Here is a 20,148-nt window from a genome sequence, read left to right as displayed (position 1 = left end):
ATGAGTTGTATTGGACCAAAGATAACTTTTGGGGACAACTCAAAAGTTTTTCAGAAGCACATATGCACAGTTAAAGATTCTGCTGAGTCTACTATATTAACTGGAAAGAGGGAAGGCAACACCTACAAAGTTTCATGGAACTTAGATCATGCTACTGTTCCTACATGTTTAGTTGCCTCTCTTGCTGATAAGCATTGGCTCTGGCACAAGAGATTGAATCACCTGAATTTCAAGTCAATCAATAATCTCAAGAAGCAGAACATAGTTGATGGACTGCCCGATATTAACTTTGTTAAAAATCATGTATGTTCTGCATGTCAACTCGGAAAGCAGGTGAGATCTAGCTTCAAGAATAAAGGTAGTAGTTCAACTTCAAGGTATTTGGAATTATTGCATATGGACTTGTTGGTCCAATCCTTATCATGAGCTTAGGGGGAATGAAGTATACACTTGTTGTTATTGATGACTTTTCTAGATTTACATAGGGTAATATTTCTTACTGGAAAAGATCAAACCATGTAGCCTTCTGATCAAGCTTCTGAAAAAGATTCAAAATGAAAAATCTATTTCCATAATTAAAATCAGAAGTGATCGGGGTACTAACAAGATTCTTGAGTTGTACTTAGATGAACAGGGTATTCATCATGAATATTCAGCTGCCAGAACGCCTCAACAAAATGGAGTGACTGAGAGGAGAAACAGAACTCTTAAGGAACCATGATCAACAAAAGGCACAATCAGCGCTTCTGGGCAGAAGCAATCAACACATCATGCTACACACAAAACAGAACCATGATCAACAAAAGGCACAATCAGACTCCATATGAAATATGAAAAGGGAGTAAGCCTAACGTATCTTATTTTCATGTATTTGGGTGCAGATGCTTTGTTCACAACAACGGTAAAAATTATTTATCTGCATTTGATTCAAAATCAGATGCCAGAATATTTCTTGGTTATTCAACAGTAAGCAAAGCTTTTAGAATTTTCAACAATAGAACTCTTAATGTTGAATAATCTATTCATGTTGTCTTTGATGAGGATAGCAGTGCTCCTGGAATTTCTAACGTATCAAATCTAAGTAACATGTTAGACATGATTCATCTGGAACTGGATAGTGAAGATGATGCAGAACCTAGGGTTAAAGATGCTCAAAATCCAGAACCAGACATTCCTCTAATAGAACCATTTATTCAGACACAAGATTTATCAGAACCAGAAGTGAACATTCCAGCTACTGCTCCAGTTGAGCCTATTTAAATTATATCAAACCAGGAAGAAATCTCTTTAAACCCTTTTGTTTGGAGGAAATCACATACTCCATGCTTGGTTATTGATAATCATGCAGCTCCATTAAGAACTAGAAGGCAAATGATTAATGAATATATGCATGCAGCCTTTGTCTCCCAGGATGAACCAAAGAAAATTGAAGAAGCTCTTCTGGATCCCAGTTGGATAGAAGCTATGCAAGAAGAGCTAAATCAATTTAAGAGAAATGAAGTGTGGTTTCTTGTACCAAGAACATCTCATCAAGCCGTTATTGGAACTCGGTGGGTATTCAGAAACAAAATAAATGAAGAAGGCATGTGGTAAGAAATAAAGCAAGATTGGTAGCTCAAGGTTTTAGACAAGAAGAAGGAATATACTACGATGAAACCTTCGCACTATAAGCAAGGCTTGAAGCCATCAGAATATTTTTGGCCTTTGCTGCTTTCAAAAATATCAAGGTTTATCAAATGGACGTGAAAAGCGCATTCCTAAATGGTCTACTGCAAGAAGAGGTCTACGTTGAACAACCTCCAGGTTTTATCGATCACTTTTCATATCATCATGTATTTAAATTACACAAAGCTCTGTACGGTTTAAAATAGACACCTAGAGCATGGTATGATACCCTCTCACAATTCCTTGTCAATCATGATTTTATCGGCACAGTAGATAAGACTCTATTTACTCTAGTTAAGAATAAGCATATTTTGTTAGAACAAATTTTTGTTGATGACATAATTTTTGGGTCAACTAACCCCAAATTATGTGCTAAGTTTACTAAGTTAATGCAGGATCATTTTGAAATGAGCATGATGGGAGAATTAACATTCTTCCTAGGACTGCAGATCAAGTAACTCGATACTGAAATTTTCATAAATCATGCTAAGTACACTAAGGAGCTACTGAAAAAGTTTGGCATGAGCATGCTTCCACTCCAATGAGCTTATCTACTAAACTTGATAAAGATGATAGTGGAACTCTAGTAGAGGTAACTCAGTATCGTGGTCTTATTAGGTTCTCTATTATATCTTACTGCCAGTAGACCTGATATCATGTTTGCTTTTTTCATTTGTGCAAGATTTCAATCTAACCCTAAGCAGTCACATTACATTGCTGCTAAACGTATTCTGATGTACTTAAAGGGAACTCAAAATGTCGACTTATGGTATCCCAATGATTCATCTTTTAATCTTATTGGATATTCAGATGCTGATTATGCAGGTTGCAAGTTAGATAGGAAAAGCACAAGTGGTTTTTGTCAATTCCTTGGTGATAGGCTGATCTTCTGGTTCAGTAAAAAGCAGACTTCCATAGCTACGTCTACTGCAGAAGCAGAATACCTCGCTGCTGGAAGCTACTGCTCTAAAATACTATGGATGCAGCAACAACTTAAAGACTATGGAGTTCATGCTTCTGAATCACCTATCTTCTGTGACGATACTAGTGCCATTGCAATTACGCAAAATCCAGTACTTCACTCCAGAACAAAGCACATTGACATCAGACATCAATTTATTAGAGATCATGTGAAGAAGAAGAACATTCGTCTGGAATACGTTTCTACTGATTTATAGGCAGCAGACATCTTTACTAAACCTCTGTCTGAGAATAAGTTTTCTTATTTCCGTAATATACTCGGCTTAATTTATTTAACTTTATTATTATGGTAAAATCAATTATATGACTATTCGACTAACATTGATTTATTTGCAGAAGAGTAAAGAAACAGCAGGTCACAACTACTGTTATTTTATTTAGTATGTAATCGAAACCAGGTTACACTGTCTAATTCATTTCCTACAGAGTCTTGCCACTCAGAAATCCAGTTATTCAACTCTTGACTCCTAATCCTTTTAAAGGATTTTGCACTGGAAATATTTTCTAGCTGATGTCATTCATTCCAGAGCATCAAGTGAAGCAGAACTCTATCAGTAGCAAGCTCAGAAACATGATCAACCTCAAACTCCCATTTGTACTTCCTTGCTGTTGCTCTTTGGGTAGTATTAGAAGCCAAACCATTTTGATACACATTCTGAAGATCTTGCACCTTGAACCATGAAGACATGACATTTATCCAAACATATTCTTCAATGGTATTCTTCGAAACTTCCAGATGAGGAAGTGTCTCTGGTGTTATCAAGACATGAGTATTGCTACAGGCATCCGAGTCACTTGAGTTCGACATATCAAATCGTTATTTCTTTAACATTTGTTATTATCTTATTTATAGACATGTTGCATTTAATGTTGAAGGAGTTGAAGAGTCTCAAGTCAACCGAACCGGTTCTACTGATTCACACAGACTGAGTTTCTCTTATCCATTATTTATTTATTCAATCAATAAAAGCAGTAGATAAACAAAGACATGATAAAAAGAGATTTTTCAGTTCATAAAACCAGAAGCATTACACAACGTCTATCTACTACATTTCAGTAGCTTGAAGTACTTCAGTGCAAAGTACTTCAGCAGAAAACTATCTAAGGACTGCTAGGAACCCCTCTCCTTGAATGATTGTGGTTGTGGAAGAGGTGATTCCACAGCCTTAATCCTAATAATTTTGAACAATCTTACTGATTGTTCATATTATAAACTGATGATTTTCTTCTCAGCCCTCTTATCTTGAAAAAGGATGTCTTCAAACATCTTCTTACGAGACGCTGGAAGTTGCTTCTGGAAATCCTCTGCTGATTCAGACTCTGGAGAAGACTCCGAGAGATTACTTGCTCTACCCATTTGATTTTATTTGGTTTGATAAACGTAAATGACTTATTTTGTGAACTTGCAGGCACTTATATAGAATTTTAGAAAGCTAAAGAGATGGCGATCTGACTACTCGAATACCAAGAATCATCCGTCACTTCCCTAAATTTCGTATCTTCACATTTATTAGTTGCATTAATTTAGGGGGAACAGTATCGTTTTCAGAATGTCACTTCCGTACTTTGTCAGAAGCAGAAAGGATGTTTGTATTTTCGATAAAACAAGTGTCTACTGGTTTTGTATTAAAGTGCTGGAAATATTTCAGCACCTTATGACTTCCAGTAGATATTATCATAAAACGACAAACCCTCTTCTTATTATTTTCAGTAACCAATTGGACAGCCCGCTCTTTTTGTTTTACCTTTCAAATTTTGAAATCATTAGTTTGTCTCTGACATCCTCTGTTTAACTTTTCAAATACTCAACCGCAAACATATTGACACGTGTCCTTGTGTTCACTGACGGCTGTACATTTTCTTTTGAATATTAACCGCTCTTTTCAGTTCCTTTCACTTTTTACGTTTCCAGAATCTTGTTTTCCAGCTACTGGTTTCTCTTGCTCATCTCTCTTACAGACCTTATCTCAAATTTATTTTGCTTACAGAAATGGCTGGAGCTTACAATTTGAACGCTTATCAAGTCAACTTTGCTTCCGTCCTAACAATCAAGGATGAACAACTTGTCAAAATATTTCAATCTATTGAGAAATCCGGACTAAGAAAATTTTTGGAATCACCTGCCGTTATATACAAAAATGCTCTTTTGGATTTCTATGCCAAGGCAACTATACAAGAAGGAAAAATCACCTACTCTCAAGGAAACACATCTATCTCCATTGACAGTGTTCTATTGGGATCAACTTTCTTCCTGCCTTGTTCTGGTTTGTCTGAATTTTCTAGCATTTCTAAGGAAGACATGTCTACTGCTCTACTTGGTTTCTCAGCTTCTGGAGAGGAACTCTCTCCATCCTGTTTTAAGAAGCTTTTGAAGATGAAATTTCAAGTGCTCGCTGACATTGTAGCAAAAGCACTGTTGGTGAAGGCCGGAACGTTTGATCGGCTAACCAAAGAAAAGGTTCAAGTGATGATTGCCATCACTTCTGAGTACAAAGTGGATTGGAGCTCTTTCTTGTTTCGAATAATGAAGGATATGGTGCTACGGAAAAGTTCTGGCTTTGCTGTTCAGATCAGCACAATGCTCAAGGATGCTGGTTTTGCTTTTACCACTGATCAGGAAGCCTCTTACGTTACAATGGCTGATGCTGACAACGTGCTTGCGCTAAGGCCAAAGCCAACTGTCCCTGAATTTATTTCCATGAAAAGGAGGTTGGAGATGCACAAACTGAGGCTCAAGAACCTCAGAAGAAGATAAAGAGAAAAGAGTGGTTATCTCCACGGACTCTGATAAAACAGTCTCAGAGGAGTCTGCTGCTCCTATTCAAGCATCTGTCCCTGCCACCCCCACCAAGAAGAAAGCCTGCATTCTCCTTCGCCTCAAGAAAACAGCAGCAATTGCTGATCTAGACACTGTCCCTTTGCGGTAAGTATTTCAAGAAGCCGTGTCTTCTGTGCCAGTAGTCACCTCTGTTTCTAAACCAGCTCCTGTCTCTGCCGCCACAACTTCTTCTGTTCCTATTCTCAAACCCTCATCTGGAGTGGTCATTCGTGAATTTACTGCAGGGTCTTCTGCCTTTCGACCCGTTTTGACTGCCTTATCTTCAGGAAAAGGCAAAGGTAAACTTGTTGAAGAACCACCGGTTCATGCTGTCAAATCATTTGTTTCTACTGGCGTTGATCTTCATCTGGAAGATATTAAGGATTCTACAAATGAAGAAATGACCTTCTTTGATGACTGGCACAAGGTTCGAGTATATCATCCTCTTACCTTCTTCAGGACAAAAGGTGCTTTCAGAAAAATGGTCAGAAATAAGGAAAAAGTGTTTGCACTTGCCAAAACTGAGAATGTGGTTGAAGCAATTAAACGCCGAGGTTTCATTTTTGAGCAACTTAAGCGACAAAAATTGGAATCAATATTAAAGACTCTTCAGTCTAACTTTGATGCCAGAATTCCAAGTGCTGCTCAGGATTAGAACGTGATCCATATTCTCTCGGAACACTTGAGATTGATGAATGAGCAACTTCTTGCTCAAGAACAGGCATTTGGTTAGCCCGTTCAATATTCAGTAGGCCTTGTTCCAGAACTTGCTCAGAATAAGCCAGTTGAGGAAAGAACCATGGCTTCTCCAAAAGCTAAAGTTTCTAGTACTCCTGCCTCTCCCAAATTGCCTACTCACTCTTCTTCTCTCATCTCTGTCCGAGAACTAGCTTCAGTAGATGAAGTCGTTCAATCCATTGTTGCTGATATCTCTGCTGCACCAGAAGCAGCCCTGGCTGATGAAGTGGTCCAACCGGTACCTTCTCCAGTAACTCAACATTTAGAAGAATCAGATGCTGCCAAATCTCCGTCACTGCCGAATTTGGAAATCTTCTCTTTTGACCATCGAAGAGAAATGGTAGCTATTTCGATTGATCAAAATACAGTTGCTGAACAGACGGAGGCCATCGAAGCAATGCAACCAGAAGAAAGACAAATTCCGGGAACCTCTGCTGCTGATAGATCTTCTACTGAACATATTACTGCTGTCTATACTGGTCCATCCGATCCCTCTACCTCTACTGCCTTAGTTGCTCTTCCTACTGAGTCACCTACTCGTGCTGCTCACATTGCACAACTAGCTGAAATATCTGCGCGCATGCTTGCTAAATGTCCATCCTCCGATGAAGAACATTTTGATCTTGAACTTGAGATTGATTCGCTTAAACGGAACATTGAAAGAATCTCCGAGATCATCAAAAAGATGTCTTTTGAACATGCTGGCGAAGTCGACGCTACCAAATCCTTCCAAGATCGCATAACGAATAATGTCCTTAAAACGGCAGAATCGTTAGCTAAGCTTGAGGTTGAATCTGAACTCTTCAGGAAAAATGTTTTGACCAGTCATGCCAACATAGTTCTTGGACAATCCGATGTTCTACGAACAATTGCTGATCATGAGTCATCTCTTTATCGATTTCGACTAAAATGGAGGATACTGATTTGAAACTGGAATCCATTGACACCAAGATTGAGTCTCAATCTCAGTCTATTCAGATTATGAATGATCGTGTTTCGAATTAGGTCTCATTTTTGGAAATGATGAATGATAGTATTATCAGTCTGTCAGGCCGCATGGATGAAGTGCTAACTCGCCTTGATGCCAAAAAGGGGGAAGCACTAAGCAGAACATAAGTAAGAAAAGAGGAAGGTAGATCGGATAGACATCATCTAGCAGAATCATCCCTCAGAAGCCAGAAACCTCAGGATGATGATGACGCACTTTTCAGAGACATTGAAACTGATGATTAATCTTTTCCTTTAACTCTGATTTACTGTTTACTTAACCTTCAGTTTTTAATTGTTATCTCTTGTGATTTAATTGTTCTCTTCTTACTCACTTCTAGGTTTTGGCATCACCGCAAAGGGGGAAATTGACAGACTTAATTTAATTACGGTGATGATAGTCAAAACCAGTAGATCTCGTTAAGTGAAACCAGAAGACTTTAGAAAAACGGAAGTTCTCTTGTCATCTTAACTAAGCAGTACTCTTAGAGTACTTATCAGTTTAGAAAATAGAAGCAGAACTTGACTCTCTACTAGAAACAGAACCTATCCTGCTTATATTAAATGTTACCGTTATTTTACCGAGTACGAGTATTAAATGCTTCATTAATGCTAAACAAAGTCATTTAATACGCATTACCTATTTTTAGTATGAAACAAGACTGATTGTTCGGAAACCTTTTTGCAGGAACTATTTTTGGTAATAAAGCTGTTTCTATCAGAAATCAAAGAAGCCGTTTTGATTATAGACGTTGGATTCAAGGTATCTATATATATGGAACGAATCCATTTGATGTAACAACGCTGATTCTTTATCAAGAAACATACTATCTATCCAGCGTTATTTTTGAGCAAACCGCGAACCAATCGTTATCTTCAAGCTCAAGTTGTAGAAAGCAATACACGCTTAAAATCTTACATCTGATCTTTGAGATCATTTTGTACTGCTGTTTCTTCACCTCTTCTAGTAAAACATCCTACGATATTCTTTTGAAGAAGATTTTGTAAACTGGAAAAGAGTCTTTTCCAGAACCTTGTTATATTGAATCATATTGTGTTGAGTTACTAAGAGTTTCAGTAGACAAATGATAAGTCCTGCTGAAGTGGGTGTGTACGAGTGTTGTACTGTAAAATCCAAAGTCTTTTAGTGATATCTTCTGGAAACAGAAGAAGGGTAGACGTAGAAGATTTTATCTTCGAACTTCCAGAAACAATTACTGTTGTATTGCCTACTGCTATTACTGTTTTTCACCCTACTCCATCGGATTGTTTCTGCACTTATTATTGTGATCTGCTGGACGTAATCTTGAACAAAAACAGCTAAAATCTCTAACAAGATTCTAGCATCCTTTGCAAAATCTATCGGTAAAGAAAAGAGTTTATTCGTCCTCCTCTAAACTCTACATCGATCCCCAACACTCCGCCCCTGTATACTAGACCAAAAAAATTATTTTCCCAAATATTTAGTTGTTCTATGATGTAGAAGAGCTAAATCATTTTAGAATTTAGAACTAGGATAGGTGCATGGTTATATACTTATATTATGTGGGAATTTTTATTGATGGTTTATTAGTGTCTTTTCTCATTGCAAAATCATTTGAATAATTTTCATTAAATATTTCGGGATTTCAGTCAAACAATGACGATACCCAATTAAGTAAATGAGATAAAAGGAAATCATGCAACTTTTGCATTCACTCATCAAAAAATTTCTAAAAAGCATAAAACGTAACGAACGACGAGGTCAAGTTTCAAGATTTACAAACTTAAGCGAGTTTAGTACGAGATTAAGCGTGGAAAAAATATTTTTTAGTTTTATTATAATTTTAATTATATCATGTAAATAAATTGATAAAAAAACACATAACATACAACATTTAAGAATAAACATATAAATTTTAAAACTTTATCAAAAGTAACCACTAAAAGACATTTAGGCATATTTAAGGTTTTTTTAAAAAAATTCATATTATTAAATATAAAATTTTATATAAAAAAATTTAACTTAAAATTTTATATAAAAAAAACTCACACTTAATCACGTTTTTTTACGCTTTATTCTATCCTTTTCACTTTTAATGCAATTGAGATACTAAGATTTCATTTAAATAGAATACTAATAAAAATATAATCCTAATAAAATATTAATCTTGTCCTTCATAAAAAATAATTTATTTTATTAATAAGACCCATTATATTATGTTTCAAATCATATTTCTTTAAAATAAACGGTATATTATATTATGTTAATATATATCAAATTAAATTTTTTACGTGAATGAGCGTATTATTGATTGAGTATAAATTTTAAAAATAAAAAATATTTGAGTAATTTCATTTATAAAAATTTAGAACAAATTAAGTAGCCAAAAATAAAATGTAATAAGTAATTTTAGACATAATACGTTTTTAAAAAAGTTAGAATGAGTTTTAGAGATGAATCATATATTATGTTATAAAAGTGTTTTTGGATAAAAAAAATTTAATAAACTGTTATGTAACTCTGTTGGGGATCGATATAGAGTTTAGAGGGGGGTGAATAGACTTTTTCTTTCTTTGAAGTTTTTGCAAAGGTGCTAGAATCCTGTTATATATTATAGCTTATCTTGTTCGAATATATTTCCAGCATATCACAATAACTTGTGCGGAAACGATCTGATGGTTTGAGGTGAAAACAATAAAACAGTAGACGGTAGTTGTTTCTGGAAGATGAAATCTGCTATGTCTCTCCTTCCTCTGTTTCCAGAAGGTATCACTAAAAGACTTTGATTTTTACAGTACAACTCTTGTATACACCCACTTCAGTAGGACTTACCATTGGCCTACTGAAACTCTTAGTTTCACAACACAATATAATGAATACAACAAGGTTCTTGAAAAAACTCTTTTCCAGATTACAAACTCTTATCAATAAGATGTAATAAATTGAATAGCTTATGAAGAGATGAAGAAACAGCAACACAAGATGATCTCAGGAGATCAGATATCTGCTATAAAGAGTGTGCTGCTTTTCTATATATTGAGCTTGAAGATAAATAGTAATTCTTGATTGCTCAAAACAACGTTGGAATAATAGACAGAGAATGTGTTGCTTGTTAATAATAATTGTCGTTAACTATATTGGATTGATCATTTCATATATAGAAACCTTGAATCCAACGTTTATAAACAAAACGGCTTCTTTGACTCTGAGTGAATTAGCTTTATCACCGAAAAAAGGTCCTGTAAAAAGCTTCAAAATAATCAGTCTTTGTTTTATACCAAAAGTAATAAGACGTGTTAAATGTCTTCGTACTGCATTAAATGGTGCAATTAATACTAGTATTATGTAAAGTAACGGTAACATTTAAGACTTGTAACGATCACACGAAAGACGTTAAGTTCTGCTTCTGTTTTTGCTAACCGTTTAGCTAAGAAATACTAGATAAGTTCTGCTTCTGTTTTAGTGATACGAGTGCTTCTGCTTTTTATAATCTCCTCTGTTTTTACTATCACCACCTACTGATTTTGATTCTCATCATCACAATTAAAGTAAGTCTAACAATTTCCCCCTTTTGGTGATGCCAAAGCCTAGATGTTAGTAAAGATAAAGAACAGCAGTTATAACGAAAAGCAGATAGAGTTTATAACAAGATAATCGATTAAGCAAATAAGAAATAAAATAATTCGATGTAAAGAGCTCAATCGGTGCCAATGTCTCTGAAAATAATTTCCTCATTCTTAGGATCTTGATTTCTGAAAGATGACTCTGCATGATGTCTGCTATCTCCAATTCTGCCCCCTGTTATGCTTTCTGGTTCCCCTTTTTGGCATCACTAGCCTGAATTCAAGTGAGCAAATCATCCACCCGGATAGTAAGGGTATGAATTCCATCATTTAGCATCTCTAGATACGGTGCTTGGTTCGAAACACGTTCAGTAAGAGCATGAAGAGATTGAGATTGAGACTCAATCTTGGCATCAATAATTTCGAGCTTCGAATCCAAAGCTGCAACGTTGTTGGATACTTAGAGAATAGAGGAATCATGGTCGGAGATAGTTTTGGTTAACTTAGCCTGACCGAGCAAAATGTTATTTTGATTTGTGAAAACAGATGTCTTGAAGATACTGGTTTCAACATTCAGCTTGGCCAAATATTCTGTCGTGCGAGCGACTTCCTTAGAGATGCGGTCACAGAAGAATTTAGTAGCACTTACTTAACCAGCGTGTTCACGAGACAACTGTTTTACTATCTCTAAGAGATTGTTAAGATTTCTTTGCAGAACATCTATATCAAATTCAAGAGCAAATTCTTCTTCTAGGGATGGAGATTTCTCTTGAAGACGTTGCTTGATGTCTGCAACTTGAGCAATGTGAGCAGCTGAGCCAGAGGGAGGGACAATCAATGCAGTAGAGGGGACAAATTCTGGTTGAGCACTAGATGGAGCTGTTGCTGGTGCTGCAGAAGTTCTTTCAGAAGCAGTAGATTGTACAAGTGCTGCACTATCTTCTGGTTTGTGCGAATCAGTAGCTGTTTCGGTGGTTTCCATGGGCTCAACAGCTGGATTTGGTTCATATGGAACATTCAACAGATCTTCCATTTCTGCTTGATGTTCTTCAGAAAATTTGTCCAAATCCGGTAGTGAAGAGGATAGAGCAGCATCTGATTCTTTCTTAGATTGTTCTGCTGGTTGTGCTTCTGGGTTTCCTTCTGGAAGTACCAAGTAGACAATCAGAGATGCTTTTGATGCAGTAGGAGTTGGAACAATCGATTGAATCACTTCATCAACAGACGCCAGGTTATGAACAGAACTTAATGATGAAGATTTAGTAGGCATTGTCGGAGATGCAGGAGTACTGGAAACTTTAGCTTCAGAAGGAGCTGTAGTCTTTTCCTCAACTGGATTTATCTTGAGAATATCTGGGACTTGACCTACTCTGTATTGCAGAGGTTGTGCAAAAGCTTGTTCCTGAGCAAGAACTTGCTCATTCAGTAATCTCAACCGGGCAGTCAAAAGTTGGATGACATCTTGATCATGAGCAGCAGTAGGATTCGTGGAATCAAAATTTGACTTAAGAGTCTTCATAACAGAATCCAGATTCTGAAGCTTGAACTGATCAAGAATGTAGTTTCTTCTGTTTATAGTTTCAATGATGTTTCTGCTCTTAGCAGAAGCAAAGACTTGCTCTCATTCTTCACCATTTTAGGCCTAAGAACGTGGAGTTCTTAAATATGTGATGGGGTAGAAAACTCAAACCTTGAGCCAATCATCGAAGAAAATCATATCCTCACTGGTAGATTTTTCGATTTCTTCAGGTGAAGATCAAAAGCTGTTTGAATAGATGATTTGGCACCATGATCTTTTGGTTCTTCAACGAGTTTACCTTTGCATTTGTTTGAGGAGGCAGGTAGCACGGGTCGAAAAAGCAGAGCAACCTGTGAGAGGTTCTCTAATTACAACTCCAGTAGAGGGTCTGAGGGTTTGAAATGAAGCTGAAGTGGTTGCAGTAGGAATGACTGCGGTGTTAGAAGTAGGGATATAGACTAGTTTAGATGAGGTGACGGTTGGAAAAACTTGTCTCAAAGGAATAGTATCAAGGACAGTAAGGGGTGCTGTCTTCTTGTTACAAATTGTGGTTCGTGGTTTATTTTTGGTTGGAGTGGCTGGGAGTGAGGCTTCGGTGGGGGCAGCGGATTCTTCAGATATGGTTTTATCGGAGTCAGTCACGACAACAACTCTTTTCCTCTTGACTTTCTTCCGAGGTTCTTGAGCCTCAGCTTGAGTATCACCAATCTCCTTTTTATGGCAAAAAATTTTGCCAAGGTCTGTTTTGGCTTTAAAGAGAGAACATTGTCAGCATCAGCCATGGTAACATACGAACCATTATGTTCCGACGTAAGCGAAAATCCATCATTCCTTAAAAAACTTCCTGATTTGGAAAGCAAAACCAGTACCCTTTCTTAAAATCATGTCCTTCATGATTTTGAATAAGAAGCGACTCCAATCAATTTTTGCTTCATAAGTGATGGCTATCATCACTTGGACCTTTTCCTTGGTCAATTTATCAAAGGTGCCAGAAGTGCCTTCGCAACAATATCAGCGAGTATTTGGTACTCCATTTTCAGAAGCTTCTTAAAACAGAAGGGATAAAACTCCTCTCCATAAGCCGAGAAGGTGGTAAGAGCAGTAGACATTTCCTCCTTAGTAGTAACAAAACTTTCAAAGTTACCTGATAATGGGAGAAATAATGTTGATCCCAGAAGTGCAGCATCGATGATTTTTGACGCATCTCCCTGAGAGTATACGATCTTTCCATCCTCAATGGTTGCTTTTGCATAGAAATCCAGGAGGGTGGTTTTGTAAATGATTGCGAGTGATTCCAGAAATTTTCTAAGACCAGATTTCTCAATGGCCTTGAACATTTTAACGAGATTATCATCCTTGATGGTGAGTACCGATGCAAATTTGATTGGATAAGCATTTAGTGTATAGACTCCATCCATTTTCCTGTAAGTTAAAAGGATTCGAAGTAGATTTTTTGTTGTAGAAATAAATTCAGAGAAAGCAGTAGAATGTATGCAACAATATTTAATCGTAAAAGTGAAGTGAGAGAGAGAAGGGGCGGTTAAATTCAAAATGTACAGCTGTCAGTGAAAACATAAGGACATGTGTCAATATGTTTACGGTGAGATTGAAAAGTTAAAAGATGAGTGTCAGTTGAACCAATGATTTTTTTAAAAAAAAAATCATTGGAAGGCAGGCTGTCCAAAGCGGTTACTAAAAATTCAGAAGAGGATTTGTCGTTTTATGATAACATCTACTGAAAGTGATAAAGTAATGAAATATATCCAGCACTTTTGACAAAGTCCAGTAGACACATTGTTTTATCGAAAAGACAAATCTCCTTCTGTATATGACTTGAAACGGAAATATCAGTCACAATTAAAAAACATTCAACCTAAATTAATTCAAATAAACAAATATTAAATGCGAAGAATGAAGATCGGAGGAAATAACAGATGACTCCTGATATTCTTCCAATAGGAACAAGCAGGAGGTGAATAGTCAAGTGACTATTCAACTAGCCCGAGGATAATTATAAATACCTGCAAAGACACAAACTAATTCATTTTAAACATTTAACAAATGGATAAAGCAAGCAGTTCATCAGTGTCTTCTCTGGAGTCGGATAAAGCAAGGGAGTTCCAAATACAACATACGGCGTCTCGTAAGAAGATGTTTGAAGACATCGTTCTTAAAAGGATGAAAACTTGGAACAAACTTCTGGATCTGTAGACTAAATAACCAGTTAGATTTTTCTATAAATTATATCTAAGCTACGGAATCATCCCTTTCACAAACCATGATCATGCGAAGAGAGGGGGATGATTTCAGTAGGTTCTAATTATGATTTCTACTGTAAATCTCAATACTGCTGATATCTAAAATTATAATTGCTTATCTAGTGTAACACATATGATTTTATGAATGAAACAGTTCATTTTGTTATACTTCTTGTACTACGTTATCTACTGTTTCTACTTAATGCATAAATATCAGAAGATAGTAATCAGTAGTTACGACAAGTCAATCAAACCAAGAACATTTCGGAAATAAGAAAACTTAGTCTCCGAAGAGGTTTTGTAAAGATATCTGCTGCTTGTTGATCCGTAGGGACATATTTCAGACGAATGTCCTTCTTCTGCACATGATTTATTATAAAATGGTGTCTGATGTCAATGTGCTTCGTTCTGGAATTAAGTACTAGATTGTGTGTAATTGCTATAGCACTGGTATTGTCACAAAATATAGGTGATTCAGAGGCTTGAACTCCATAGTCCTTAAGTTGTTGTTGCATCCAAAGTAATTGAGAGCAGCAACTTCCAGCAGCAAGATATTCTGCTTCTGCACTAGACGTGGCTATGGAAGTCTGCTTTTTACTGAACCAGGAGATCAACCTATCACCAAGAAATTGACAAAAATCACTGGTGCTTTTCTATCCACTTTGGAACCTGAATAGTCAGCATCTGAATATCCAATAACTGAACCAGGAGATCAACCTATCACCAAGAAATTGACAAAAACCATTGGTGATTTTTCTATCCACTTTGCAACCTGCATAGTCAGCATCTGAATATCCAATAAGATTGAAAGAGGAATCCTTGGGATACCATAGGTCGACATTTTGAGTACCCTTTAAATATTTCAAAATTGTCATTTCCCTTATGGAAACTTTATAGATTAGATGATGCTTTCTGTTTCTTAGGTCAAGACTTCCTAAGAATTTTTGTACCTGTCCTGCAGATAATCCTTGATATCTCTGTAGACTAGGATTTTCTCTCATAATTCTTTGAATCATATTATGAGGTATTTTTGTCTGGACTAAAGAATCCAGACAAATATTCATGTTTTTCGTGTCGAAACACCTCGTCTTCAGTCAGATTCCGATTCTGTTCCATCAGATTATTCCTGACTCAAGACTTCTTATTCTTCATATATACTTTCATCTGAGGCAATGTCCCTCAAATCTGTATATCTGAATAAGATCTTCGTAATAAATTGCTTCTTCAATATCCGGGGTTGGATCGAAGCATTTAATACCTCTTTTTTAATTTTCTGGACAATTGGTCGAGATATGACCTCTTGCTCCACATGTCCAGCAATTACAGTCTTTAACACTTTCATTAGCTCGAGTATGAGCTCTTCTGAAAGTTTTCTTTGTAGGTGTTCTTCCTGTGCTTCGAGATGTACTCGATGCTTGGGATGATATCCTACTTCTTGATGGTCCACTTCTTTGTCCAGATTTGTAAGATCTGGCTTTCTGTCTAGACCTAAATTGTTCTTGGTTTCCAAGAACTTCTTCCACTTCTAGCATAAGGATGAGTTCTAAAACTTTTCCCCTTATGCTTTTGTGGTTTACTTCCAATAATCGTTAGAAGATCATTTTCCTTACAACACAAAGGAGTACGTTTGTTAATACCCCTTAGTCTTTTGTAATTCTTTTGTAATGGTGCCAAATGACACCATTCTGCCAATTTTCCTTTAAGAAAAGAGGCTCTTTGTGCCAATGTATATGGATCGCCAGAAACATATTCCCTGATTAACATTTCTCTCCAGGAACTTGGCATCTTGGCGAAGAAGAGCTGCATTGCTATGTCTTCTTCGACTCCTGAATTCATCTATATTTAGTGAATAACATAATGTATTCATCCACTAAACATATATCATGTAATTCAAGACTATACAGAGCTTGGGTATATTTCTTTTTCTTCTCTATATCTTGACTGTTAAAATAGTATATCCCTATAAATTGAGCTTTAAAAAGGGTAGTCATTCTTCCTGCTATCTCGCTAAGATATTCTCCAGCTATGACTGATTCTTTGGTTTCTACCGAAGTCATGTCCCAAGAAATTTTCACTGATCCCATAAGACTCATTTCCAGAAGTTTAATGAATCCTTCTCTGTTGAGATCAAGCGTTCCTGCTGCGATTCTCATAGCTGATGTCCAATCATCTATGACATCTTCTCTGTTTTTGAAATCTAATACATCTAGGTTAAGCATAACCCCATAAGGATGTATTGGTTCTAAAAAATATTTTCCATAGGGTGTTTGATGCAAAGGAAATATTATTCTTCCTTGATCTTGTTCCCGCTGGGTGTGCTTCTCCACCAGTGTAAAAGTCTGATTGGGATTATCTCATATTTATATTTTATGATCCCACACTTTCTCTGGGTGGTTCCTGCGAAGATGACCATGTTATAGAAGGTTCACCTCCCGTCGTGTTCATCTTCAAATCTACGACTTTGAGATTTTCGAAAGATTCCCCAAGCTCTTGTAGATCGTCTAGACCAATCCTTTCTAAAGTTGTCATCGGATTAATTTCTTTTCTGAGACAGATTTAATTAGATTGATTGATAGAATCGATAGGGGGGATATCTGAAAGGGGATCGGTTACGGTGACCGGAAGCGCAACAGAAGTTTAAAAATCGAAATTTTGCATGGAATTTTCGGTCACCTCATGAAATTGTGTAGCAAATACAATAAAACACAAAAATGACATTCATAGTGTGTTTAGAATTTTACCTATCAATCACAAGGATTGATGTATGGCTCCAACTAAGGTGTAAACACCTTAGCTCTTCAATAATAGAAACTATCTTCAAGCTTCCTTTGAGCACTCCTTGCTCAACTATTAAGCTCATCATCAACTAGGTAGATCCCCTCTTAATTTGCAATAGAAAACTAAGAGGATTTTTCAATGAGAATTATTTTCTTTCCTCAACACTTGAAGAAGAAAAATGGAGAAAATTTTTGGAGAGAATTTCCACAAATTTCGGCCAAGGAGGGAGAGTAATGGGGGGAAGGGAGACTTGTCTTGGACTTGCAAAAAAGCTAAAAGCAAAAACACCTTTTTGCATGTCATGCCTTGATAATCCAAAAAAGGTAGTCTCCAACCCTTCACCTCCCATGCATGCATATATATTATATGGTTTTTTAACAAATTAAAAACCCATGGACTTAATTTAATTATCTCAAACATTTTGAGACTAATTAAACTTTACTTGAATTTACTCAAGTCCACTAGTTAAATAATTTATTTAAATTGAGCTCTACGAGACTCACTATAATTTAATTAATTCAACACTTGAATTAATTTAATTATTTGGACTCTACTAGGTCCACTAGTGTTTAATTAATTAAACACTTGAATTAATTTAATTTAGTCCATAATAATGTTTATGAAAATCACAATTTTCAAATACATTATTCACTTGACCAACTTTTAATTTAGGAACACTTCCATAAATTAAAATTTACATTTCTCTCATAGAAGTCATACTTCTATTTTCCTTTACGCTTATAAACTCATTTATAAGCCGTTCAACACATTGAACTAATTTCTCCTTTATAGAAGTCATACTTCTAATTTTCCTCACGCTTATAAACTCCTTTATAAGCCGTTCAACACATTGAACTATTTCTCTTCTCAACGGGATCTAGAAAGCTAGTACTTGTGTGGCCCTCAATGGTTCATTGATACAACTAGCCGTGGGTTCACATCTCCATGTGATTCGGACTAAACATGTCCTTATATGAGCATACCCCAATTGCTCCATTCTTACTTATCAACACCTTGATAACAAGAATGTCAGAACTCAAGTCTGATAGTACCCAACCAACCATGTTAAACGCCTAGCAGCATCGCTTACATGATTCCCTAGGTATCAAATGATAGTGCCTGCAAGAACCATTCAATTATGGTTACCGTACAGTACGGTCCCTTCAACTCATATATCCCGACCTATTCGACAACCATTGGTTTATCGAGAGTTGTCAATGAATCGATACTATGTGTCATGTCGTAGTTGCATCGATGGTGTAATCTATGAAACCCCTTTCATAATTACCACCATACACTAATCAGAGATTTCAACCTACATACACATGAGAACACATAGGATATCCATACCCGAAGGTAAGCGGTGAATCCCCGACTACAATGCATCGACTCCTATATGTTTCGACAGAACACCCAACCTTGCCACCTGATGACCCCATGAGAGTCGGTAAACAAGTCAAAGTGTAATTCTAGCACATAGAGTCTCAATGTTGTCCCGGGTCATAAGGACTAATGGTGTACAACCATAAACCAGGACTTTTCCACTCGATAAGTGAGAACCACTTGGAAAGTCCTTTATGGAGGGTTGTTCAGTGCACTCTACCAGGAGCACCTATCTGCATGCTCGGACATCACAATGTCCCCTACCAATGAAACATGGTACTCACATCGCAGATACTAGTCTCGAACTCTAGAGGCCTATATCCTTCTTAGCGGCGGCTGAATCGACTAAAAACTGTTTAAAATATACAGTATTCCAAATATGAGTTTCATGATACTCATCATATGAGCATCTCATATTCTTTCTACTATTTGTATATTCAAGGTCTTTATCTATGCAACTAGCATGGGTATACAGATAAAGATTTGCCAAAACAATAATTTCAAATATTATTAAAATAAAGATTGCTTATACATAGAGTTTCATTGTGAACACTCGGCCAACACTTGGCTCGACGGGCACCTACTCTAACAATATCACCGTTGAGTTACAATAGCTCGGTTCTTGAAATATTGAACACCGATGAATTAAATCGAGTTTGGTGTTCAAACCAAACGGAAAATACTCGAAATAATCCTTCGTAGAAAACGATTAAATATTTTGTAAACCATTTAAAATATATGCAAGTTGAATGAATAAAAGTATTTTAGGTGAAGCATTTTATCAAACATTTGGTATGCAATATTTGGGTGTTTGAAGAACATATAAAATGCTTCAACATTGCTTCTTTAAAACTATTAAAATGATAAGTAAATGCAATAAACAAATAGACACGAATTTGTTTATGGATGTTCGGAGACTTCAAATGCTCCTACGTCACCCCTTCTTCCCCTTGGGAAGGATCACTTGAGAACTTTGATTTATACAACTCTTTGTACAAACTCATTCAGCTAGGGCTTACCCACTGCCTAAACTGAACTCATAGCACTCAAGATTGTAGGCATCATCTCACAATCAACATAATGTTTAACGTCTCTTATGCCAAGATTACATACACAAGTTTAATGTCTTTGTGCAAGACTCACTCAATTAATCTTTTCAGCTCAAACTCTCTGTATATGTGTGAGTGATTGTGTGTGAGGAAATTTATCATTTACAGTGTACATCTCAAATGTATCCTCACACAAGGGCTTGTGCTCTCAACTAGCTGATTTCTTTATGCCAAGTGCCCATGCTTTGAATCCCCTTCAAAAGCTCTTGTTTGATCTTCAAGATGTTGTATTTATATGCTCCAACAATGATATATACGTTAGACACAAGAATATGACCGTTTAGAAAGTTTCTGTACTGTTTCTGGAATTGCAACGGTCAAATTCTCCTTGCTGGACATTTTCCCGACTGGTCAACTCTTGTCAAC

This window comes from Primulina tabacum, chromosome 1 (assembly GCF_025594145.1).
Source record: "Primulina tabacum isolate GXHZ01 chromosome 1, ASM2559414v2, whole genome shotgun sequence".
In the NCBI taxonomy this organism is placed as follows: Eukaryota; Viridiplantae; Streptophyta; class Magnoliopsida; order Lamiales; family Gesneriaceae; genus Primulina; species Primulina tabacum.
This window is presented reverse-complemented; position numbering follows the sequence as displayed.